The sequence below is a fragment of the Scyliorhinus torazame genome, chromosome 6 (assembly GCF_047496885.1).
Source record: "Scyliorhinus torazame isolate Kashiwa2021f chromosome 6, sScyTor2.1, whole genome shotgun sequence".
NCBI lineage: Eukaryota > Metazoa > Chordata > Chondrichthyes > Carcharhiniformes > Scyliorhinidae > Scyliorhinus > Scyliorhinus torazame.
Genome location: NC_092712.1, coordinates 42,383,931 through 42,410,455, shown reverse-complemented (window position 1 = coordinate 42,410,455; position 26,525 = coordinate 42,383,931). Strand labels below are relative to the sequence as shown.

Here is a 26,525-nt window from a genome sequence, read left to right as displayed (position 1 = left end):
TTCCATCCGCGGGAGAAGGCTCCCACGTGCAGATGTGCAGGGTAGGTGGATTGGCTACACTAAATTGCCCCTTAATTGGAAAAAGATAATTGTGTAATCTGAATTTTTTTTTTAAAGTAATTGACAATAAATTCTGGCCTTGTCAACGATGTCCCCATAGACAAATGAAAAAATACTGGAAGTACAATGGTGCTCAGGCCAACATTCCTTGCTCAACCATCTATAAAACATATTTTAAAAAATTTTGAGTACCCAATTCATTTTTTTCCAATTAAGGGGCAATTTAGCGTGGCCAATCCACCTACCCTGCACATCTTTGGGTTGTGGGGGCGAAACCCACACAGACACGGGGAGAATGTGCAAACTCCGCACAGAATCTATAAAACATATTAACGGGTCTTTCAGCTCATCTGTTTGTTATATTTTCTTGCAAAAGATCAGTTGCTGCAGAGGAGAATAATTAATTTGGTGTGGAGCTCAGATTAATTCCCATTGAAGAGTTCTATTGATTGAACTTCTCTGAGACACGACTAAACTGTGAAAGAGCAAATAGATTGTGATACCCGCTGGTATATAAATCACCATAACGCTAATGCTCGGATACAAAATTTAATTTTATGAAGCTAACCAAGTGCTGGCCTCCACCTCGAGGGAGCTGGATGTTCACAGCACAGGAACAGGTCCTTTGGCCAAACTGATCGCTGCCAGTATTTGTGCTCCTCATGTGCTTCCCCCTCCCATGTTGATCTCAGGACATCAGCATGCCCTTCTGTTCTATTCTCTCGTCTGTATTTACTTAGCTTTCCCTTAAATGTATCCTAAAAAAAAACTCCCCTCTTTTCCTGACGGCGCTGACTTCTTGCTTGGTAGAGTTAGACAGGTATCAGGTGCCTTTTGGCACTGACACTGAGCGCCAGCAGGTTATTTGGTTGTAGGGGTCATCACTTACTCTCTCCCCTTGACATCTACACACACCCATTCCCAGTAGGGTTGAGCTGACGATTGGAATTGGGGAATAGGTTGCTCCCGCCCCCGTAGCCCAGGAGCAGAGTTCCTACCACAAAGCTGCCTGATGTCAGCGACAATGAATTGAGCTTGGGAATCATAGAAATGGGAGGAAGTGAAGCTTCAGTCACACAGTGCCTTGGGCAGACCCTAGGTGGAGCACAGCGTTCAGTGTTGGGATCTGCACCACAGGAATGTTACTTCGGCTGACGAAAACTGTTGAGTGTCAGCTTTAATTGAGTAGCAACACTCTCACCTTTAGGTCAGAAAATAATTCTGGAATTACACTTTATAAGTGTCTATAGCTCCTCTCCCTTACATCCAATGGTCTTGACTTCGCCCATTATGTTTAATCATCCCTTGCCATGGGTGGGGAGGACCCTGCTACAGAGGCAGAGGCAGCAGGGGGGATTTGGCGTTGCTGAACTTGCTTCATTATTATTGGGCGGTGAATATGGACAAGGTGCAGCAGTGATGGGAAGGGGAAAGGGTAGAGTGGGTTAGGATGGAGGGGGAAGGGGTCTAGTTTGAGGGCTATGGTGACGCCTGTGTTGCCAATGGCTCCGAGTAGGTATTCAAGGAGCCCGGTGGTGCAGTCCACAGTGAAGATATGGAATCAGCTGAGGAGACAATTTAGGGTGGAAGGGATGTTGGTGCTAACGCCGCTGTGCGAGAATCTTGAATTTGAGCTGGGGGGGATGGATAGTGTATATAGGAGGTGGAGGGAAGCGGGGCTGGTCAAGGTGAGGGATCTTTAATTGGAGGAAGGGTTCGCCAGTCTGGAGGAGCTAAGGGAGAGGGTAGAGCTGCCGAGGGGGAGTGAGTTCAGGTATCTGCAGGTTAGGGACTTTGCGCGAAAGGTCTGGAGGGGATTCCCTAGGTTGCAGGGATAAATCCTGCTGGAGGCTCTGCTGATTCCAGATGTGGAAGGGGAGGGAAGAATTGGGGATATACCAACAAGTGGCTGGGGGAGCAGGGAGATGAGCGGGTGGTGAAGATCAAGGAGAACTGATAAGCGGAGTTGGGAGGGGAGGTCAATTGGGGAGTATGGAGTGAGGCACTGCGTAAGGTAAACGGGACCTCCTCTTGAAATGAAATGAAATGAAAACCACTTATTGCCACAAGTAGGCTTCAAATGAAGTTACTGTGATAAGCCCCTAGTCGCCACATTCCGGCGCCTGTTCGGGGAGGCTGTTACGGGAATCGAACCGTGCTGCTGGCCTGCCTTGGTCTGCTTTCAAAGCCAGCGATTTAGCCCTGTGCTAAACAGCCCCTCTTGTGCAAGGATGAGCTTGATACAGTTTAAGGTGGTTCACAGGGTGCATATGACTCGGACAAGAATGAGTGGGTTCTTTCAGGGGGTAGCAGATGAGTGTGAGAGGTGTGGGCGGGGGCCAGTGAATCATGTGTACATGTTTTGGGGTTGCGAAAAATTGGGAAGATTCTGGGCGGGAGTGTTCGCGGTCTTAGCCAGGGTAGTGGAGGAAGAGGTGGACCCAGACCCTTTGGTGACGATATTTGGGGTTTCAGAGAAGCCGGAGCTCATGGAGAGGAAGAAGGCCGATGTCGTGGCCTTCGCCTCTCTGATTGCACAGCGGCAAATTTTGCTGGAGTGGCGGTCGGCATCGCCACCTGGTGGCAGCTTGGTTGGGTGACCTGTACGACTTCCTGCGATTAGAGAAAGTAAAGTATGAGTTAAGGGGCTCTTCAGGGGGGGTTTGAGGAAAGGTGGGGGATGTTTGTGACCGTGTTTGAGGAGCTGTTCGTCGCAGGGGGGAGGGGGGGGGTGAAAAAGGGGAAAAATCTGTACAAACTGTATAGTTGATTGTTGGGAAGTATGTTTCCAGGGGTGTTTATTCGCTGTAACCTGCTTTAATACATGTTTGTAATAAAATACATTTTTTAAAAAAAATGTTTACTCATCCCTTGTGAGTCCATAAATTCTATACTGACCAATAGGAACATTGGAACGGGAGTAGGCCATGCGTCTCCTCAAGTAGGTTCCACAATTTAGTCCACAAACTAGAACATGGCTGATCTTTGACCTCAGAACTATCGTCCCGCAATACCGTCATATCCCTTGATGCCACTGATATCTAGAAATCTATTGACTTCTGCTTTGACCAGAAGTTAAATTATTAAGGAATACTAGTATTGATAGAACAGGAAAAAATAACTTGTACTGATAACACTGCATTGGACTGAAATATCTCGACGTTCTCATTTAATAAATTACTTTTGAGATCCATTGACATATAATGGATGCAAACCTAATAATTGGTACGGCCGAGTCCCGCATTTGAATTACCTTTGGTGGGTTTATTGCAGGGTTTTCCAAATTCAGGGTTGCGACCCTGGGCGGGTGTCTGGAGGGTCATGGAGCGATCGTTGTAGCGTTCCCAATCAAGGGGAGAAGTCCCCAATGCCGCAACCGGCTTTTAAGAATGCCGGCCATGGGCAGTCCCCGATTGGTTATGGCATTTGAGGGGGCGGGGCGGCGCGAGGCTAGGCTGTGTGCTGGTCATGGCGCGAGCGCAGGGGGGTGGGGACAGGGGCTGATGGGCGTCCACGGGGGCACGCGATGCTAACAGTGGTGACCCCAGCTTGGAGCTCTGCTTTGGTGCTCGTGCTCTGCGCGCTGTCCGGCTCGACCCTGCCATCGATTGGCAGTATGTGACCTGCGGCTCCGTGGTCAAGCTTTTCAACAGCCGGCACAACATTCGCTTCCCATGACGTAAAATATTGGTCGGGAAGTGGTCTGTGACTGGGTTGGATGCGGCTACTGGACAGTGAGAAAGAAGCCAGACCAGGTTTGTCGGTGAGGAACACCAATCAGACGAGGTCAGTCAATATGGCTAACACATGCCAACACTGGAAGAATCCTACAGTCATCACTTTGGGCACGAGCTTCGGCCCAGCAAGGCCGGCAACACTATTCAACGTTAATTGGTCCACTTAACGAGGCCTCATGGGTTACCAGCCTCCCACGAAAAGGTCGAGCATCACTTGCTCCGCCAACCCCAGCCAGCTCGCAATAATGGCGCCCAGGTGACCAGCCCCAAGGTTCGGGGGTGCAGATCTGGGGAAACTGCTGTCATAATATACACACAAGTATATGATGTGCACAGACATTCATTGATTGACACAAAGGATGACCAATGAACATACAGAACACAGCAGCCAATCACCAGACAGGTCACGACCACTATAAAGCCAGAGGGCACTAGTTTTCCCGCTCTCTTGGGATGCAGTCTCTGAGACAGTCAGAGCCCGTGAGCAACAACTAGAACATCCACCATGTGGTAGTAAGATAGTCTGGTCAGGTTAGCCTCAGGTCTCCACTCAACTCAGCTTAGTGTCAACCCACAGTTAAAGTATGTTTAATAGTTAAGAGTTTAATAAAACAGAGTTGCATTTCTTCAAGTGTTGGAAGCCTGTCTCTCTCTGCTACAGTAAATGCAGTCCTCACAGACCCACCTTACCCAACACATCAGCTGCTAGACACAGTGGAGGCCAGGAGAGATGTCCTGTTCCCCGAGGGTCCCGAAGGGTCAGCTACAGGGCAGCCAGTGCTGTGTGGGACATGGTGGCGGCAGCTGTGGGAGCCAGGAGTGTGACCAGGAGGACTGGCACCGAGTGCCGGAAAAAGGTCAACGACCGACACTGGGCAGCATGACTGAGTAAACACCGACACCCCCCCTCCCTCTCCCAAACATCTTTCCGCCTTCGCGCGAGAGTCCACCCCCCAGCTCTCCCTCCACCCTCTCTCCTTTCACTCCCCCCCACACTCCCCCACTATGAACCATGCATGTCGCTAGCAATGCCCTCTCTGTGTCTCCTCAGGAAAAGCTCTCCCACAACCATTGGGCGAGGGCTCAGACTAGCGGTGGTGTGCAGGACATAAGAATCCTCACCTCCTTCGAGGGACGAGCCCTGGAGGTGACTGTGATGGCCGAGGACAAAGCGGCACCAATTCGGAGGCTGGTGGACGCCGCAGAGGTGAGGAACCACCTTGCTCCACCCAGAGGACCTGTCTAATGTGAGTTGTTATTGCCTTACTGACTGACCGATCCCTCCCACTGACCATGTTTCCATTCTCATGCAGGTCCTCCAGCTAACGCCGCTTGCCCATCCCAGGTGCTCCCCTCTCTAGCCTCCCAGGAAAACTCCTCAGAGGACAGCTCTGAGGAAGACACAATCAACGTGTCACAGATGTCATCCCCACCCTCGACCAGCGCAGATACACGCACCTCGGTGGGAACCATTAGTGGTCAGGCTTCTGGGGCACAATCAGGCCCCAGCCTGATGCTGAGCCTGTGGAACAGGCTATCCTGGAGGTGATGGAGATGTTCAGGAGCGGCCGGGACATTAAAGGGAGATGTCAGCAACACTCCAGCAGGACCATAGCCACTGGAGGAGTCCCAGAGGCTATGGGCGTAGGAGATGTCATCAGCAATGCATGGCACTGAGGTCAACACTGCTAGGGTGGCGACCGCAATGGAGAGTCTGGTGCACTATGTCAGAAAAATGTGTTTATCAAATAGCTGCAGTGATGCCATTATGTGGGTGGAGCTGAGCTGTGATTCTGGCTTTTACTTTTGTTTTGAGCTGGAAGCTGTTTTGTAGCTGAGTTTTTGGTATTGTTTTCAGTTGGGAGCTGTATTCAAACAAGAAGGTGTATTTTGATCTCTCTCTCTCTGCATGCTAAAGAATGTCTCCAGACCACTTGATAGTTTAAAAGTGATAACTGGGGCGTCATTCTCCGACCCCCCAGAGGGTCGGAGAATGGCCGTTGGCCGCCGTGAATCCCGCCCCCGCCCCCGCCGAAGTCTCCGAAGGGAGAAAAGTCGGCGGGGCGTTAATGGCGCCGCTGCCGCGGAGAATGTCACGGGTCTGCGCAAGGCAGCCGATTTTCGGCCTGCCGATATTCTCCCTCCCGGATGGGCCGAAGTCCCGTCGACGTGATGACCGTTCACGTCGACGTGAATCAAACCTCCTTTTCATCGGCGTGACCCGGTGCTCCAGGCTCACGCCGACCAGCGAGGAGGTGAGTGACGGCCTGGGGGGTTGGCTCTGGGCAGGAAATGGCGTGGCCGCAGACTGATTGCGTGAGGAGAGGTGTGTCTCGGCTTGTGTGTGCGGCGGGGGGGGGGTGGTTAGAGTAGGCTGGGCTCCGGGGGAGTGCCGGGAGGGGGTCCGTGCCGGGGTGGAGGTTGGGGGTTGGGGGGGGTCCGTGCTGGGGTGCAGGTTGGGGAGGGGGTCCGTGCTGGGTGGAGGATGGGGGTTGGGGGGGGGGTCCGTGCCGGGGTGGAGGTTGGGGGTTGGGGGGGGGTCCGTGCCGGGGTGGAGGTTGGGGGTTGGGGGGGGTCCGTGCTGGGGTGGAGGTTGGGGGTTGGGGGGGTCCGTGCCGGGGTGGAGGTTGGGGGTTGGGGGTTGGGGGGGGTCCATGCTGGGGTGGAGGTTGGGGAGGGGGTCCGTGCCGGGGTGGAGGTTGGGGAGGGGGTCCATGCTGGGGTGGAGGTTGGGGAGGGGGTCCGTGCTGGGGTGGAGGTTGGGGGTTGGGGGGGGTCCGTGCTGGGGTGGAGGTTGGGGAGGGGGTCCGTGCCGGGGTGGAGGTTGGGGAGGGGGTCCGTGCTGGGGTGGAGGTTGGGGAGGGGGTCCGTGCTGGGGTGGAGGTTGGGGGTTGGGGGGGGTCCGTGCTGGGGTGTAGGTTGGGGAGGGGGTCCGTGCTGGGGTGGAGGTTGGGGGTTGGGGGGGGTCCGTGCCGTGGTGGAGGTTGGGGGTTGGGGGGGTACGTGCTGGGGTGGAGGTTGGGGGTTGGGGGGGGTCCGTGCCGGGGTGGAGGTTGGGGGTTGGGGGGGTCCGTGCTGGGATGGAGGTTGGGGAGGGGGTCCGTGCTGGGGTGGAGGTTGGGGGTTGGGGGGGGTCCGTGCCGGGGTGGAGGTTGGGGGTTGGGGGGGTCCGTGCTGGGGTGGAGGTTGGGGAGGGGGTCCGTGCTGGGGTGGAGGTTGGGGAGGGGGTCCGTGCCGAGGAGGGTGATGGGAGGGCAAATGAGTTGGTCCACCTGGCCAGGTGCCAGCCTCCAACAGTTGGACCCATGCGGTCCATGCCACCTGGCTGGGGGGAGGAGGGGATATGGGCAATGATGACATGTCGTCGTTCCCCTCCCCCCCACCAGGCCGTATGTTTTCAGATCATCCAGCGATGTTGGCCGCCGTGGTGGCAGCCGCTCATGTCTATGTTGCCCTGGATGAGGAGGAGGAGCGTGCCAGAGAGGCGGCGCAGGCTGCCGCAGGGGGGCAGGCGGCAGCCGCCCAGGCTGGAGGGACACCTGACCGACAGGACAAGGAGGGGGAGGAGGACGTCGCGGCCCCACGGCAACGGAGGCACCCGAGGGCGCCCCGTGTGTACCGGCCCCGGCAGTCATACCAGGACCTCACGGACCGGGAATGCAGGAGGAGACTCCGGATGAGCCGGGAAACCGTGGCACACATCTGCCACCTGCTGGCACACCTGTCACCGCGTGGCACTGGCGGGGGACACCCTCTCCCCGTGTCCGTCAAGGTTACGGTGGCCCTGAACCTTTATGCAACGAGGTCATTCCAGGCACCGAGTGGGGACCTGTCCGGCATATCGCAGATGCATCGGTGCACCGGTGCATCCGGGCAGTGACAGATGCCCTTTATGCCATGGCGCACCGCTACATCCGCTTCCCCGTGGACCGGGCCAGCCAAGATGCCCAGGCCGTGGGCTTCTCTGCCGTGGCCGGGTTCCCCATGGTCCAGGGCGCGATCGATGGGATGCACGTCGCCGTGCGGCCACCTGCAGAGAACAGGGCCGTGTTCACTAATAGGAAGGGGACCTATTCAATGAACGTACAGGTGGTCTGCGACCACCGCATGATGATCCTGCACGTCTGCGCCCGTCACCCAGGCAGTGTACACGACTCATTCGTGTTGTCGCGGTCATCCATCCCCGGCATGTACGAGGGACGCCATCCCCGGCTGAGGGGCTGGTTGCTGGGCGACAGGGGCTACCCATTGCGATCGTGGCTGATGACGCCTATACGGAGGCCACGCAATGAGGCGGAGAACCGCTACAATGATGCCCATGTAGCGACAAGGGGAGTGATCGAGAGGTGCTTTGGCGTGCTGAAGATGCGTTTCAGGTGCCTGGACCTCTCTGGGGGCGCCCTCCAGTATCGGTCAGATAGGGTCGGCCGCATCATTGTGGTGTGCTGCGTCCTGCACAACATAGCCCAGCAGAGGGGCGATGTGCCGCAGGCAGAGGAGGGCGGAGTGGAGGAGCAGCAGGAAGAGGCACAGTCCTCCCCAGATGAGGGGGATGGGGGCAATGGTCAGGGCAGACGGGGTAGACACAGGCGGGTGGCTGTCCACCGTTACCGGCTGGCCCAGCGGGCACGGGACAGACTGATAGACGCCCGCTTCACTGACTAGATGGGCGTGGGAATCGGGTAGTATGGCCACAGACCGCACACCATGGCAACAGCCGACCACCCACACCCCCCACCCATCCACCCACCCAGCACCCTCACCCCCCTCCCCAACTCCACCCACCCCACCCGCATGCACACCACCCCCCCCCCCCCCATTGCCGATCCACCGGCGGCACAACGGGCTGGGCTCACACAGTTGCTGGTGGACGCGTGTCTATCGCAGGCCATGGAGGATGATGACAACCCGCCCTGCGATGAGCTCCTGGCTCTACATCGTTGGACTATGTCTGACCCATGGCCACAGTACCACCATCCACCCGGACCATCCCTGCATGCGGCTGTGACACTGCAGCGCACGGTCCCGTCCTCTGCCCGGGGGATGTTGATGGCGGCCCAGGGGGAAGGGGGCAGACTCACCTGGGGCTGAGGTAAGACCACCCCTCACACACACACTTGCGCTCAACGTACATGACACGCCCGCACACTTTGGACAGAGCACAAAGGCAGCTTCGGTAGGTGTAACATTGACTTTAATAACCAAAGGAGTTCATGCGCGTGCCCTAGCCCCTAAAACTCATCTGTGCCCTGCACCCGTGCCAACTTACTCAGTGTCTAATTGTTTGGCCTTACGGGCCCTTTGACTACGTCTACGTGGTTCCCCAGACGGTACAGCAGAACTGGAGGTGGACTCCTGTGATTCCTGCCCTCTGACACTGGATCCCTTTGGCGGCCGTTTCCTGGGGCGTCCTGGCCTAGATGGGCCAGGCTGCGGCCCAGGCGACTGGGATGGCGAGCTGCCAGCCTGTCCTGCCCGTTGCCCACCCGATGCACCTGGAACGGAAGGGGGGGAGTCCGAGGTGTCGCGGTGTACCGGGACCTCCCCTACAGAGGGAGCCGGGATGGACCACACCACCTCCTCCTCCCTCGGGGTGCCCGATGGCCCCCAGGCCTCTACATGGGTGGGGGATGCGAACGGACTGGCCATCCGACGCCCCCCCGACATCTGGCGCTGCCAGTCCTGGAGGCCCGTGCTGGTATCGACAGGGGTCTGCAGGTTTGCAGCCATGGAGCCCAGGGTGTTGGCCAACCCTGTCTGTGACAGTGCGACGCCGGCTCGCACATGGCCACTGGCGCCGATGCCCTCAGCGATGGCCTGCTGAGACTGGGCCATGGCCTGCAGAAACTGGGCCATGGCCTGCAGAGACTGGGCTATGGCGTTGAGCGCCTCTGCCATCTGGCGCTGGCACTGGCTCATGGCCTCCTGTGAGAGGGCAGCCATTTCCTGGGCCACAGACGCCGCCTGCACGGAAGGCCCCAGGCCTCGCAAACCGTTCCCCATGTCTGACACCGTCGCAACCATTGCCTCCACCGCGGACGCCACCCATGCGGTGTCAGCCTGGGTGGCACGCATGACCGGGACCACTCCCAGCTCCTGGACGCGGGTGGACTCCTCCACCTGCGACCGCAGCCGCCGCAAGCCGCCCGTCACCCTCTTCGCTCGTCTCCGGGTCGGTGGTTGCATCGGATCTATGTGTGGGTGTGGTAACTGCAGGAACCCGGGATCCATCTGGGCGGCAGATGTTCACTTGGCCTGGGCTGCCCTCCGACCGCCCGGTCCCTCTGCTGCTCCTACCTCCACCTGCTGTACCGGGACGGCTGTGTTGTGCGCACCAGTGAGTGTACCAGACGCCTCATCACTAAAGTGCCCAACCGTGGTGAGTGTTTCTGCGATGGTGGAGGGTGTTGGTGACAGCAGTGGCGTTGTGTCGTGCTCTTCTTCCCACTCTGACTCCATGGCACTTTGGGGTGGGGGTTCGTCTCCACCCATCCACTCTGAGTCACTGTCCGGTATTTCGTGGTAACTGCAGGAACCCGGGATCCATCTGGGCGGCAGATGTTCACTTGGCCTGGGCTGCCCTCCGACCGCCCGGTCCCTCTGCTGCTCCTACCTCCACCTGCTGTACCGGGACGGCTGTGTTGTGCGCACCAGTGAGTGTACCAGACGCCTCATCACTAAAGTGCCCAACCGTGGTGAGTGTTTCTGCGATGGTGGAGGGTGTTGGTGACAGCAGTGGCGTTGTGTCGTGCTCTTCTTCCCACTCTGACTCCATGGCACTTTGGGGTGGGGGTTCGTCTCCACCCATCCACTCTGAGTCACTGTCCGGTATTTCGTCTTCCCGGGTAGGGGTGTCCTGGGTAGTGCTGTCCCGGGTAGGGGTGTCCTGGGTAGTGCTGTCCCGGGTAGGGGTGTCCTGGGTAGTGGTGTCCCGGGTAGGGGTGTCCTGGGTAGTGGTGTCCTGGGTAGTGGTGTCCTGGCTCAGATGTGACGGGGGCCTGTGGCTGCCCCCCTCATCGCTGGGTGGTCACTCCCGCACGTGACGGGGGTGTTGTCTCCCTGTTGCTCCAGGTCTCTCCGTCTCCCGTGGTCTCCGAGGGGCATCCTGCGGGCGTCGCATGCTGGAGGGTCCGGGTCTCTCCGTCTCCCGTGGTCTCCGAGGGGCATCCTGCGGGCGTCGCATGCTGGAGGGTCCGGGTCTCTCCGTCTCCCATGGTCTCCGAGGGGCATCCTGCGGGCGTCGCATGCTGGAGGGTCCGGGTCTCTCCGTCTCCCGTGGTCTCCGAGGGGCATCCTGCGGGCGTCGCATGATGGAGGGTCCGGGTCTCTCCGTCTCCCGTGGTGTGCGAGGGGCATCCTGCGGGCGTCGCATGCTGGAGGGTGCGGGTCTCTCCGTCTCCTGTGGTCTCCGAGGGGCATCCTGCGGGCGGTGTGCTTCTGCGGGGATGGGTGCCTGGACGTTTGGTCCTGCGATACACAATGAAGCATGCATGGTTAGACATCAGGCAGTGATCAGGTGATACGGGGGAGGGAGATATAGGGGAGGGGGGATATGGGGACGGGCTGTCGGTGGCTCACTTGCTGGTGGGCCCCCGACCTCTGCATCAGCAACCTCCCGGTCCTCAGGTCCGCCAGCCAGTTCCAGGGCCCTTTCCTCGTGTACGGTCAGTGGCCTCTCATCAGCGGGCCCTCCTCCAGTCCTCACATGCTCCCTATTGTTGTGTGCGCGCTTCTCCTGTGGGGGGGGGGTGGGGGTGGTGGCAGGGGTAAAAGGCAACAGTGTTAGGCAGGTATATGAATGCACGCCATCGGTTGCGCGTGCATTGCAGAGGTTAAGGTTAGGGCTGGATTCACTTGGGGATATGGGGGATATGGGGGAGGGGGATATGGGGGATATGGGGGAGGGGGGATATGGGGGATATGGGGGAGGGGGGATATGGGGGAGGGGGGGGATATGGGGGATATGGGGGAGGGGGGATATGGGGGAGGGGGGATATGGGGGATATGGGGAGGGGGGATATGAGGGAGGGGGGATATGGGGGAGGGGGATATGGGCGATATGGGGGAGGGGGGATTTGGGGAGGGGGGATATGGGGGATATGGGGGAGGGGGATATGGGGGAGGGGGGATATGGGGGAGGGGGGCATATGGGGAGGGGGGATATGGCGGAGGGGGGATATGGGGAGGGGGGATATGGGGGAGGGGGGATATGGGGAATATGGGGGAGGGGGATATGGGGGAGGGGGGATATGGGGGATATGGGGAGGGGGGATATGGGGGAGGGGGGATATGGGGAGGGGGGATATGGGGGATATGGGGGAGGGGGGATATGGGGGATATGGGGAGGGGGGATATGGAGAGGGGGGATATGGGGGATATGGGGGATATGGGGGAGGGGGGATATGGGGGATATGGGGGCTATGGGGGAGGGGGGATAAGGGGGATATGGGGAGGGGGGATATGGGGAGGGGGGATATGGGGAGGGGGATATGGGGGCGGGGGGATATGGGGGAGGGGGGATATGGGGGAGGGGGGATATGGGGAGGCTCACCCTGCCTGCTCTGACGAGGTCGTTCACCTTCTTGTGGCACTGGGTGCCTGTCCGTGGTGTCAGGGCCACAGCGGTGACGGCCTCTGCCACTTCCCTCCACAGACGCCGGCTGTGGCGTGGGGCAACTCTGCGGCCGTGCCCGGGATACAGGGCGTCCCTCCTCTGCTCCACCGCATCCAGGAGCGCCTCCACATCGCGTGACTCGAACCTCGGGGCTGAGCGACGGCCAGCCATCCAGTCGGGTGTTGCGGTCGGGTGTTCCGGTCGGGTGGGGGGGAGCTGCGCGGCCTTATGAGCCGTCACGCCGTGCGGCGCGTATGACGCTGCACGGCGTGAACCACTGCGCAAGCGCGGATCCCGTTACGTCGCTGCTAGCCCATTTCGGGCCGGAGACTATCGTCCCATTTTTATGACGTGACGCAAGTGGGATTTGCGCCGTTTTTTGCGCCGATCGGCGGACTTTCCGCCGATAACGGAGAATTTCGCCCCAGTTCTCTGTAGCGAATTCATACCTATTGTCTTTGTTAAAAAGGGTCTATGGCTTGTGGACGTTGTTAGGAAAGTTATTAAGGGTTACCTATAGAGTGTTGTATTTTTGGGGTGTATCTGTGTTGGTAGTTGATAAACTGTTTACTGTGTGTTTATAAAATGTTAACTGAATTCATAGAATAAACATTATTTTGTTTAAAAATACTTGAGGTCTCTGTGGCATAACACCTGGGAAGCGGGCCCTTGTGCTCCCCATACCCAAAATCTATTAAAAGTTGTGGGTCAAGTGAACTCCAAGATATACTTTGGCGTTTTCTAAACCCTGGCCCATTATAAATTGGGGGCTCGTGGAATAAAAGTCTATCTTTTGTGATTGGGTTGGCTTAGTGAACTTAAAGACAGTGAGGGGTGAGCATATTTGTGTTTGCTTTTCAGGTGTGGTATTCCAGTTTATGTAGGGAGTGTGTTGTGGACAATGGCTCTTTCAGAAGCTCAGAGGTTTTTGGGGGTGGAGAAGGTCACACGCAGTACCTTACGAACAGATATTTAAAAAGGGCTTTTAGATTTGGCAAAAACATTGCAGTTAACGTTACCTGACAGCATACAAAAAGAAGATATAATTACGGTGGTAGCTGGGCATTTAAAATTGCCTGAGATACAGTCTGACTCATTAAAAATGGCAAAAATTCAGTTACAGACTAAACAACTGGAACATGAAAAAGAATTAAAGCAGCTTCAATACACAACAAGGGGGGGAAAAAAGAGAAAAGGAGAGACAAGGAAGAAAAAAAGAAAGAATAGCCTTAGAAGAACAACAAGAACGAGAAAGGAGGTACAGATCAGGGAAAAGAAAAAGAGAGAGAAAGAGATAGAGAGGAAAGGGAAAAAGAGAGAGAGGAAAGGGAAAAGGAGAGAGTTTGAACTTCAGAAAATGGCCATGAAACATGACAGTCAGTTAAAATTGGTGGATGTGAAGGGAAACGTACAGTTGAAGGATAGTGATGAGGATAAAAAAGAAAGCGTGTCATAGTCAAAGGCTTGGTGGGGATCTATTTAAATATGTCCAAGCATTGCCAAGGTTTGATGAGAAGGAGGTAGAAGCCTTTTTCATTTCATTTGAGAAGGTAGCTAAACAACTGAAATGGCCACAGGACATGTGGGTATTACTGATTCAAACAAAGCTGGTAGGTAGAGCTAGTGAAGTGTTTGCATCACTATCAGAGGAGGTATCTGGGACATATGAGGAAGTGAAAAAATCCATATTAGGTGCCTGAAGCCTACAGATAAAGGTTTAGAAATTGAAGGAAAGTACCTGGTCAAGCATACATGGAGTTTGAAAGGATCAAACAGAGTAATTTTGATAGGTGGATAAGGGCTTTGAAAATAGATCAAACGTATGACGCTCTCAGAGAAATTATATTATTGGAGGAGTTTAAATTCAATTCCTGATGTATTGAGAACTCATGTGGAAGAGCAGAGGGTTAAAACTGCAAGGTTAGCAGCAGAAATGGCAGATGATTATGAATTAGTTCATAAATCAAAGTTTGGTTTCCGCCATCAGTTTCAGCCTGTGAGGGATAGAAACTGGGGAAATGAGAAATGCTCAAGTGGTAAAGGTAAAGGTGGTCTGATGGGAGATAATAAGGAGAGTGTACCTCAGATTAAAAAAGAAGTCCAGGAGAGTGGAAGAGAAATGAAAAGTTTCAAATGTTTTCACTGTAATAAACTAGGCCATGTAAAGTCACAGTGTTGGTGGTTGAAGAAATGCACTGGGAAGGCTGATGTGATAAAACAGGATAAGACAGTGGGGTTTGTTAAAGTGGTAAAGGAAAGCCCAAATGAAGCGAAGGAGGTGCAAAAGATTGTACAGCCTGATCAAGAGGTGATTGATAAAAAGGTGCCAGATCTCTTTCAAGAATTTATTTGTGTGGGTAAAGTTTACTCATGTGTATCAGGAGGAGCAGATAAAGAAGTCACAATTTTAAGAGATACGGGGGCTAGTTAATCTTTAATGGTGAGAGATGATGAGTTATATCGTTTGGGAGGAATATTGCCAGAAAAGGTGGTAAAATGTGGAATTCAGGGTGAGAGGAGTAGTGTTCCATTATATAAGGTAAGGTTGGAAAGTCCAGTGAAGAGTGGTGAAGTGGTAGTAGGAGTAATAGAGAAACTATCTTGTCCAGGAATACAGTTTATCTTGGGTAATCATATAGCTGGATCGCAGGTAGGAGTGATGCCTACTGTGGCTGATAAGCCAGTGGAAAATCAGACAACTGAAGTTTTGAAGGACGAATATCCTGGGATTTTTCCGGATTGTGTAGTAATAAGGTCACAAAGTCACAGGTTAAGACAGGAGGAGAAATCAAAGAGTGAAGGTAAAGTTGAAGTTCAATTATCAGAAACGATTTTTGATGACATGTTTGGAAAAGAACAAGAACAGGTGGAGGATGAGGCAGATGTTTTTAGTTCAGGAAAATTGCCAGGATTACAACATAAAGAAATAGAAATAAAATGGATGTATCAGAAAGCATACACGGAAGAGGAATCTCAGTGTATACCAGAATGTTATTACCGTAAAAGTGATGTCTTGATGAGAAAATGGAGACCTTTACATATGCAGGCGGACGAAAAGTGGGAGGAGGTTCATCAAGTGGTATGGCCAGTAGGGTGTAGAAAGGAGGTGTTGCGAGTAGTACATGAGGTACCAGTGGGAGGTCTCGATGGCGTGAAACGGGCGCGGGAACTCCCGATTCTGTCCCCCACAGGGGGCCAGCATGGCGCTGGAGCGGTTCACACCGCTCCAGCCTCCCTTCCCGGTGCCAATAGGGTGCCGCGCCAACCCGCGCATTCGCGGGGACTTCTTCAACGCTCCGGCCCCGACGCATCATAGTGCAGGGGTTCTGGGGCTGGAAGTGGAACAAAGTAGGCCTGGGGGGGGGGGGGCGGCCCGCCGGTCGGTGAGCCCCGATCGCGGACCTGACCCCATCGGAGGCCCCCCCCTCGGTGAAGGAGCGCTTTTCCCCACGCCACAGGCCGCCCCCTTCGCACAGAGTTCCCGCTGGGAGCGACCGGGGTGAACGGCGTCAGCAGGACTCTGCTGTTTCCGCGCGGCCACTCGGCCCATCCGGGCTGGAGAATCGGCGGCCCAGCCTCGTATAGCGGCCCACTACCGGCGCCGCGCCAAACGCGCTGGCGCAAATGGCAACGATTCTCCACACCTCGGAGAATCGCGCGGCGGCGTTGGGGCAGCGTGGCGCGGTTATGCCGATTCTCCAGCCCGGCGCGGGGCTCGGAGAATCGCATCCTTAGTTTCCAGAGGCCATTCCAGTACGCAATATGACAGCTAAAAAGATTGTGGAGGAGTTACTTAAATTCTTTACCAGATATGGACTACCCACAGAAATACAATTGGATCAAGGATCAAATTTTACCTCAAGGTTTTTAAAATAAGTTATGGATAGCTTAGGAATAAAATAATTTAAGTCAACTGCGTATCATCCAGAATCACAGGGAGCATTAGAAAGGTGGCATCAGACATTAAAGACAATGTTGAGGGCTTATTGTCACGATTATTCAGAGGATTGGGATAAAGGAATTCCATTCGTACTGTTTGCAATTAGGGATGCCCCTAATGAGTCAACCAAATTCAGTCCTTTTGAACTAATGTTTGATCATGAAGTAAGAGGACCACTTAAATTGATTAAGGAAAAACTGGTGAGTGAACAGTTGGAACTTACATTATTGGATTACGTGTCAAATTTTAGGGAACGATTAAATAGAGCAGGTGAATTGGCTAGACAATATTTAATAGTTGCACAATATGTGATGAAACGGGTAGCAGACAAGAAAACAAAAGTTTGTAATGTAGCCACCTAAAATGGCTGATTCCCGATTAATTTGGCCAAAACCCGATATAAAATGGTAACCGAAAAGGCTGATGGGAAAAGCAGCCAACAGGACACAAACGGACAGCTGCAGACAGAATAGCGTATTCGGCTCTGGGGAAGTCGGCCCAGATCGATACCTGCGACCATTAGCAGCACATCAACACAGACATCTGCAGTTTAATCGGCTATCCCCGGGAACAATTGCAACATATTAGCAATTGAATGCCGGGCCAGACCTCTCGACGCCTGCAGTGGCCGAAACAAAGACAGGTGAACGACCACCCCCCGATCGAGGAATCGCCCCGTTATTGGATATATCGAACCCAGTGATTGGGAACAAGTCCAATCACTTGGGACCCAGGGTCAAGGGCCGCCCCGAGAGGCGGGAAGCCCCTGGGCCCTATAAATTGAGGGGCCAAGTTCAGATCGCTCGCTCTCTCCCTTCTTCTCCTGCTCGCAACCTTCGCAAGAACCATCGATCAGAAACCGTAAGTTTGACTCCAGCGATCGCTACCCGATAGAGACTCCTAGCCATCGACCCGTATCAGCCTTTTGAATCCCGCAGGCTAGACCCAATTCGATAAGCCATTTGTTTCCTTGACCTGGTGGGCCATCCCCAAAAGTTAAGTATTGGCCAGTAGTGGTAGGTAGTGATATAGAAAGTAGGATTATTGTGTAAGTATTTATTGCTGTACATAATAAATGACCGTTGATTTCAATCTTACTAAGTGGTGTGCTTACTTATTAATCATAACTCGAGCTTGAACCACGTGGCGGTATCCGAAAGATACCTGGCGTCTCGTGAGCAAAGGTGACATAACCAGAGCTAATAAAACTAAGGCTAATAAGAGCAACATAATTGGCGACTCCGCCGGGACCCGATCTAGAAGTGGAAAACCACTCCGGGAGAACCCCAGAAATTTGAATAGAATCCAATTGGAAACAAAAACAAAAAAAACACAAGTGTTCAAGCGGTTCTGGTTAATAATTCACAATTCAGAAGTGTGTGTATGCATGCGTAACTAACAGGGTTATAAGGTAAAACTGATAGATTTTGTTGCATCAAAACTGTCGGAAGTCGATATTTTCGGAAATTAGCGCAGGCCGTACCCGCATCTACGACACCACCTTAGCCCCCTGTTCCAAATTCGAACAAAGCAAGCAGATAAGAGAGATGGCCATGCAGGCAATGCAACGCCTCATGAACCCCGAAGAATTTGCGGTTGCACCGATCAGCAGCATTAAAGTGGGACAATGTCCCATTTGGGAAGTGGAAATTCAGAAATTTCTGCAGGGCAAAGGATGGCCCGTGTGGAGCGGTTTCTGTAATAATGACGACTCAGGTCCCGGAGGTATAGGGCATCCTTGGTGGGAGAACATGAGTGAAATCCATAAGAAGAGCTTAGCAAAAGCGTGCAAGCTGATGGCAATCGTGTCCTGTATGGCACAATTGCGAGGCACAGAGAAGGTCGTCAGGACACTCCGGAAAGAAATAGAAGGCATACATCGTATGAATAAAAGCGATGTATGCGAGATGGAGAAAGAGAACCTGGAATTGAAAAGGCAGTTAGAAGCCAAGGACGAAGAGGTGGCTGACACCAAACGGGGTCACCAGTCTTGTCTGGCGCATTTAAGCAGTTTTCAATCCCAGTAGGAGAAGGCTAATCAGGACACACAGCGTTTCTTTGCCACCGTATTAACCCTACCCAGGGGGTCAGCCCATAGCCCTTCCTCAATCTCCTCCCCCAGCTCCTCCTCCCATTTACCTTTCACCTCTTCTACTAGCGCTTCCCCCTCTTCTTTCATCTCTTGGTGTATTTCCGACACCTTGCCCTCCCCGACCCATACCCCCGAGATCACCCTATCTTGAACTTCTTGTGCCGGGAGCAACGGAAATTCCCTCACCTGTCGCCTCACAAAAGTCCTCACCTGCATATATCTAAAGGCATTTCCCTGGGGTAACTCAAACTTCTCCTCCAGTGCCCCTAGGCTCGCAAATGTCCCGTCAATGAACAGGTCCCCCATTCTTCTAATCCCCGCCCGATGCCAGCCTTGGAACCCCCCGTCCATCTTCCCCGGGACAAACGGGTGGTTACCCCTGATCGGGGACCACACCGATGCTCCCGTTGCACCCCTGTGCCTTCTCCACTGGCCCCAGATCCTTAGTGTTGCCGCCACCACCGGGCTTGTGGTGTATACGCACCTCATTCGACCTTTTCCTTTCAAAACAGTTTTATTTATTTAGGCGACCTTTGGGTTGCTGCCTCATGCTATTTACATCCTAGAACATTTGGATGATAAACTTAGCACTGGTCCATCATTGGGAAGTGTGCCGTGTCCTAACATTTGTTTTGAAAGAAAAAAAATGGGGGAGTCACATATAGTGACCAATTATAAGGGTTTAATTGGCCCCAAGAAGGGCAGATACACTAACATACCGAATATTATACCAAGGTAGTTACAGATACTATGCTTGCTTTACAGAACTCCAGAAGCTCCAGGACCAGAGAAAAACAGAGAACACAAAGAAAGACAAAGAAAGAGGACAGCCATGAGGACTTCGTTCATCGTGCTCAACATATTTCTTATGGACACTTGGTTGCACAGGAACGCGGACCCCATTACTTCAAACCCCCCAGCCGTTAATGTTTCACTGCCCCGCAGTACCGAGGGCCCAGTCACCAGCCACGCTGCATTATCCTGGTGTGCCAAGTTCATAACCTGGTACTCCCTGTCTTACGTAATTGAAGCACTGTTAGCGTTGGCAATACTCTGCTGTGCAGTGCAGACTATGCGCCTCCGCAAATGGAGAAGGAGAGCCTACCGCACTCGAACCCCGGTATATCGGATCCGATCCCCTATATTCGGGTATGACCAGACCCCAGACCCCCGCGACCTATAAAACAATAATAATAAAACATGCACTTGCGTTTTTCTGTAAATAAAAAAATGTACAAAACCCCATTAACAGAAAATGTATGATCCTGAGCTTGACTGCCAAGCCAGGAAAGAGTATATTGAATGTTATGATTGTTGTTGTATGTTTTAGAGAGATAGGATGATGCAATGCTTGATGAGTGTATTTAGGTCAAATTAGAGGTTCCAAGTTTTTATTTTGTAGGTGCATGCCCCTGCCTGACATAGCGCCCTCAAGAATTGTTTAGGTAGATTTTTGTGCATAGCTAGGTTCAGAGTAGTTGCCACGTAGGAGGTGTGTCCCCCGGTCAGGGAACGGAAAGGACAAAATTTAGGTGATCCTTCACGCTTCGCGTTAGGATCACAAGTAGGAAATGTAGCCACCTAAAATGGCTGATTCCCGATTAATTTGGCCAAAACCCGATATAAAATGGCTAACCGAAAAGGCTGATGGGAAAAGCAGCCAACAGGACACAAACGGACAGCTGCAGACAGAATAGCGTATTCGGCTCTGGGGAAGTCGGCCTAGATCGATACCTGCGACCATTAGCAGCACATCAACACAGACATCTGCAGTTTAATCGGCTATCCCCGGGAACAATTGCAACATATTAGCAATTGAATGCCGATCCAGACCTCTCAGCTCCAGTAGTGGCCGAAACAAAGACAGATGAACGACCACCCCCCGATCGAGGAATCGCCCCATTATTGGAGCATATCAAAGAACAAAGAACAAAGAAATGTACAGCACAGGAACAGGCCCTTCGGCCCTCCAAGCCCGTGCCGACCATGCTGCCCGACTAAACTACAATCTTCTACACTTCCTGGGTCCGTATCCCTCTATTCCCATCCTATTCATGTATTTGTCAAGATGCCCCTTAAATGTCACTATCGTCCCTGCTTCCACCACCAGTAGCGAGTTCCAGGCACCCACTACCCTCTGCGTAAAAAACTTGCCTCATTCATCTACTCTAAACCTTGCCCCTCTCACCTTAAACCTATGCCCCCAAGTAATTGACCCCTCTACCCTGGGGAAAAGCCTCTGACTATCCACTCTGTCTATGCCCCTCATAATTTTGTAGACCTCTATCAGGTCTCCCCTCAACCTCCTTCGTTCCAGTGAGAACAAACCGAGTTTATTCAACCGCTCCTCATAGCTAATGCCCTCCATACCAGGCAACGTTCTGGTAAATCTCTTCTGCACCCTCTCTAAAGCCTCCATATCCTTCTGGTAGTGTGGCGACCAAAATTGAACACTATACTCCAAGTGTGGCCTAACTAAGGTTCTATACAGCTGCAACATGACTTGCCAATTATTATACTCAATGCCAATGAAGGCAAGCATGCCGTATGCCTTCTTGACTACCTTCTCCACCTGTGTTGCCCCTTTCAATGACCTGTGGACCTGTACTCCTAGATCTCTCTGACTTTCAATACTCTTGAGGGTTCTACCATTCACTGTATATTCCCTACCTGCATTAGACCTTCCAAAATGCATTACCTCACATTTGTCCGGATTAAACTCCATCTGCCATCTCTCCGCCCAACTCCATCTGCCATCTCTCCGCCCAGTGATTGGGAACAAGTCCAATCACTTGGGACTCAGGGTCAAGGGCCGCCCCGAGAGGCGGGAAGCGCCTGGGCCCTATAAATTGAGGGGCCAAGTTCAGATCGCTTTCTCTCCCTTCTTCTCCTGCTCGCAACCTTCGCAAGAACCATCGATCAGAAACCGTAAGTTTGACTCCAGCTATCGCTACCCGATAGAGACTCCTAGCCATCGACCCGTATCAGCCTTTTGAATCCCGCAGGCCAGACCCAATTCGATAAGCCAGTCGTTTCCCTGACCTGGTGGGCCTTCCCCAAAAGTTAAGTATTGGCCAGTAGTGGTAGGTAGTGATATAGAAAGTAGGATTATTGTGTAAGTATTTATTGCTGTACATAATAAATGACCGTTGATTTCAATCTTACTAAGTGGTGTGCTTACTTATTAATCATAACTCGAGCTTGAACCACGTGGCGGTATCCGAAAGATACCTGGCGACTCGTGAGCAAAGGTGACATAACCAGAGCTAATAAAACCAAGGCTAATAAGAGCAACAGTAGTTTTGCCAGTGGAGATAAAATTTTAGTATTGTTACCAGTGGTAGGTGAACCTTTAAAAGCAAGGTTCTTTGGACCGTATCAGATTGAAAGGAACTTAAGTGAGATGAATTATATGGTAAGAATGCTGGATAGAAGGAAAACTCACCGAGTGTGTCATGTGAATATGCTTTAAAAGTACTTTGAAAGGGAAGGAGAGCAAAAGGAGGAGTTTTTAATGATTGTGATGCACGATCAATTAAACTCGAAGACGAGGTTGTATCATAACTGAAGGCTTTAATAGACTAGATCTGTTCCCCAGTAGCTTTGGTACAGAATGAGGGCTGCTGGGACGGCACCTGTTCTTATACCCCACCTGTCAGGGCGGAGCTACATACCAAACAGCCAATGGTAAACTCCTAGGTTTTCCCAATGGTCTACATTCTCTCGGGTACTGCAATACCTGATACTACCACATCCACCCCCGTTAAAAAAAGAGTCCGGCGGGGGTGGTGGCCAGTGGTTACAATTGCATTTAACATGGTATGATCAGATATGGAGGTACCGTGAATATTTACAAGCGTGGAAGATATATACAGTCTGTGTTCATTTACAGTTACAGTGTAGCAATCAGTCGGTCGGGTGGCCTGGTCGTCCTCCTGGATCGTCTGAGCTTCTGCGGTGATTCTGGTGGGGGTCCAGGCGAACACCGGGAGCGTGGCTTTGTCCTCCATGGCAGCTTCATCACCCCTAGATGGCGCTGGTGGGGTAAACGGTTGACACAAGAGGGGGGCGCCTGTAGGGGGCGTCGGTGGGTGGAATGGCCTAGGTAGGAGCGGCGGGCGGACCGACCCTCCAGTGAGGTACTGTGGGGGGGGGGGGGGGGGGGGAGGGGGTGAGGGTAATGGTCTGGGTGCGCGTGGGGTTCCGGCGGGCGTCAGGTCTCGTAGGGAGACCATGTCCTGCCGGCCGTCAGGGAACACCACGTAGGCGTACTGGGGGTTAGCGTGCAGCAGGTGGACCCTCTCGACCAACGGGTCTGACTTGTGCGCCCGCACGTGCTTCCGAAGCAGGATGGGTCCGGGTGTCGCTAGCCAGGTTGGGAGCGAGGTCCCGGAGGAGGATTTCCTGGGGAAGACAAGGAGACGTTCATGAGGTGTCTGATTGGTAGTTGTACAGAGAAGTGACCGAATGGTGTGGAGGGCCTCCGGGAGGACTTCCTGCCAGCGGGTGACGGGGAGAGTCCTGGACCGCAGGGCCAGTAGGACGGTCTTCCATACCGTTCCGTTTTCCCTCTCTACCTGCCCGTTTCCCCAGGGGTTGTAACTGGTCGTCCTGCTCGAGGCGATGCCCTTGCTGAGCAGGAATTGACGCAGTTCATCGTTCATAAAGGAGGACCCCCTATCACTGTGTATGTACGCGGGGAACCAGAACAGTGTAAAGATACCCTGGAGGACCTTGATGACAGTGGTTGTGGTCATGTCCGGGCAGGGGATGGCGAACAGGAACCGGGAGTACTCGTCAATCACGTACAGGACATACATGTTGCGGTTGGTGGAGGGGAGGGGGCCTTTGAAGTCCATGCTGAGGCGTTCAAAGGGACGGGAAGCCTTTATAAGGTGCGCCCTCTATGGCCGGTAGAAGTGTGGTTTGCACTCTGCGCAGATTTGGCAGTCCCTGGTGACTGTCCTGACCTCCTCGATGGAGTAGGGCAGGTTGCGGGCCTTAATGAAGTGGAAAAAGCGAGTCGGTGGAGGGGAGGGGGCCTTTGAAATCCAAACTGAGGCGTTCAAAGGGGCGGGAAGCCTTGATCAGGTGCGCTCTATCCGGCCTGAAAAAGTGCGGTTTGCACTCTGCGCAGATGTGGCAGTTCCTGGTGACTGCACGGACCTCCTCCACAGAGTAGGGGAGGTTGCGGGACTTTACGAAATGGTAGAATCGAGTGACCCCCGGGTGGCAGAGGTCCTCGTGGAGGGCTCGGAGGCGGTCCACTTGTGCGGTGGCACACGTGCCGCGGGACATGGCATCGGAAGGCACGTTTAGCTTCCCCGGACGGTACAAGATCTCATAGTTGAAGGTGAAGAGTTCTATCCTCCACCACAAGATCTTGGCGTTCTTTATCTTGCCCCGCTGTGCATTATCGAACATGAAGGCAACCGACCGTTGGTCCGTGAGGAGAGTGAATCTCCTGCCGGCCAGGTAATGCCTCCAGTGTCGCACAGCTTCTACTATGGCTTGTGCCTCCTTTTCGAACGAGGAATGGCGAATTTCTGAAGCATGGAGGGTACGGGAGGAGAAGCCACGGGTCAGCCTGCTTGGTTGAGGGTGGCGGCCGGAGCTACGTCGGACGCATCGCTCTCGACCTGGAAGGGGAGGGACTCGTCGATGGCGCGCATCGTGGCCTTTGCAATGTCCGCTTTGATGCAGCAGAAGGCCTGGCGGGCCTTCGTCGACAGGGGGAAGGTTGTGGACTGGATATGGGGTCGGGCTTTGTCTGCGTAGTTGGGGAACTACTGTGCATAATAGCTGGAAAACCCGAGGCAGCGCTTCAGGGCCTTGGGGCAGTGAAGGAGGGGGAATTCCATGAGGGGGCGCATGCGTTCAGGGTCGGGGCCTATAACTCCATTTCACACTACGTAGCCGAGAATGGCTAGGCGGTCGGTGCTAAAGGCGCATTTATCCTTATTGTACGTTAAGTTAAGGATTTTCGAGGTCTGGAGAAATTTTTGGAGGTTGGTGTCGTGGTCCTGCTGGTCATGGCCGCAGATGGTGATGTTATCAAGATAAGGGAACGTTGCCATTCGGTCCATCTCGCGTTGGAAGACCGAGACCCCATTAGTGACACCAAAGGGAACCCTTAAAAATTGGTAGCGCCGTCCATCTGCTTTGAAGGCAGTGTACTTGCGGTCACTAGTGCGGAGGGGTAGCTGATGGTAGGCGGACTTGAGATCCACCGTGGAGAAGACCTTGCATTGCGCGATCCTGTTCACCAGGTCGGATATGCGGGGGAGAGGGTACGCATCCAGCTGCGTAAACCTGTTGATGGTCTGACTGTAGTCAATGACCATCCTATGTTCCTCCCCGGTCTTTACCACCACTACTTGAGCTCTCCAGGGACTGTTGCTAGCTTCAGTGACCCCTTCCCTCAGTAGCCTTTGGACCTCTGACCTGATGAAGGTCCGATCCTGGGCACTGTACCGTCTGCTCCTGGTGGCGACGGGTTTGCAATCCGGGGTGAGGTTCGCAATCAGGGAAGGCGGGTCGACCTTAAGGGTCGCGAGGCCGCAGACAGTAAGGGGGGCTATAGGGCCGCCAAATTTAAAAGTGAGGCTTTGCAAGTTACATTGGAAGTCCAACCCCAGGAGGGTAGCCGCGCAGAGGTGCAGCAGGACATAAAGGCGGAAATTGTTGAACTTCCTGCCTTGGACAGTGAGGTTTGCTTGGCAGAACCCCTTTATCTCCGCTGAGTGTGACATAAGAACTAGGAACAGGAGTAGGCCATCTGGCCCCTCGAGCCTGCTCCGCCATTTAATGAGATCTTGGCTGATCTTTGTGGACTCAGTTCCACTCTCTGGCCCGTACACCATATCCCCGGAGGCCAGGGAGATTCTTTGGTTTACAGGGTGGGTAACAAGTGAACAGCGCCTTACCGTGTCGGGGTGTATAAAGCTCTCCGTGCTCCCAGAGTCGATCAGGCAAAACGTCTCGTGGCCGTTGATGGAGATCGTCGTCCGAGGTCGATTTTGGTCCAGCGTCACCGAGGCCAGATGGAGCAGTTGTGGGTTGTGATCGGGCAGCATGTAGTCGGCTGTGCTGGGGGCCTGGGGCCCCATCCAAGATGGCGTCTCCCATGGATCGCACATGGTGGTCAGGGATGTACAAAATGGCGGTGGGGATGGACAAAAAGGCAGCGCCCATCCGTCCCGCGTGGCATCCGAGGGGCAAGATGGCCGCGGCCGTGGGTTGGGCATGGCCCTCGGATAGGGGGGTGGCGGTGAGTGCTAGCCGCCTGGGGCCCGAAGGGAAGGTTGCTGCGGCGGTCCGGAGTCGTTGGAGACCGCGGCCACGGCTTGTGCTTGGCAGACCCCCACAAAATGGCCCTTCTTGCCGCACCCTTTGCAGGTGGAGGTGCGGGCTGGGCAGTGTTGGCGGGGGTGTTTGGCCTGCCCGCAGAAGAAGCAACGGGGCCCGACGGAGCTAGCGGGCTGTCTTACAGCGCAGGCCTGCGGGGACACGGGGAAGGTCAGTGGGGCTGCCGCTGCGGGATGCCACGCAGCCCAGGGGGCCGCTGCACGGTCGGGCGCATAGGACTGCGCATTTTTGGAGGCAACATCCATGGATCCTGCCAGGGCCCGTGCTTCTCTCAGTCCCAGGGTATCCTTTTCTAAAAGTCTTTGGCAGATCTCTGAAGAGCTCGTACCTGCTACGAAGGCATCCCGGATTAGAAGTTCCGTGTGCTCGCTGCCCGAAACTTGCGGGCAGCCACAGTTTCTGCCCAGCACCAGTAGCGCACGGTAGAAGTCCTTCAGTGATTCCCCGGGGCTTTGCCGTCTAGTTGCAAGCAGGTGACGTGCGTAGACCTGGTTTACAGGGCGTATATAATGTCCCTTTAACAGTTCGATCGCATCATCATAGTCCTCCGCCTCCTCGATGAGGGAGAAGATTCCAGGGCTTACTCTCGAGTGCAGGAGACGCAGTTTCTGTTCTCCTGAGGGAGTGCCTCCGGCCGTCTCGAGGTAGCCTTTAAAGCACGCCAGCCAGTGCTTAAAAATCGCAGCCGGGTTCTCCGCGTGGGGGCTGAGTTGT

The 26,525-nt window shown here is 54.1% G+C and overlaps 1 protein-coding gene across 2 annotated transcripts in view; it reads right to left on the bottom strand.

Moving 5' to 3' along the window:
• Window positions 1-26,525, bottom strand: part of LOC140424764 (tetratricopeptide repeat protein 21B-like) — a 169,194-nt gene that overhangs the window by 132,375 nt on the left and 10,294 nt on the right. The gene's annotated exons all lie outside the window — the stretch shown is intronic.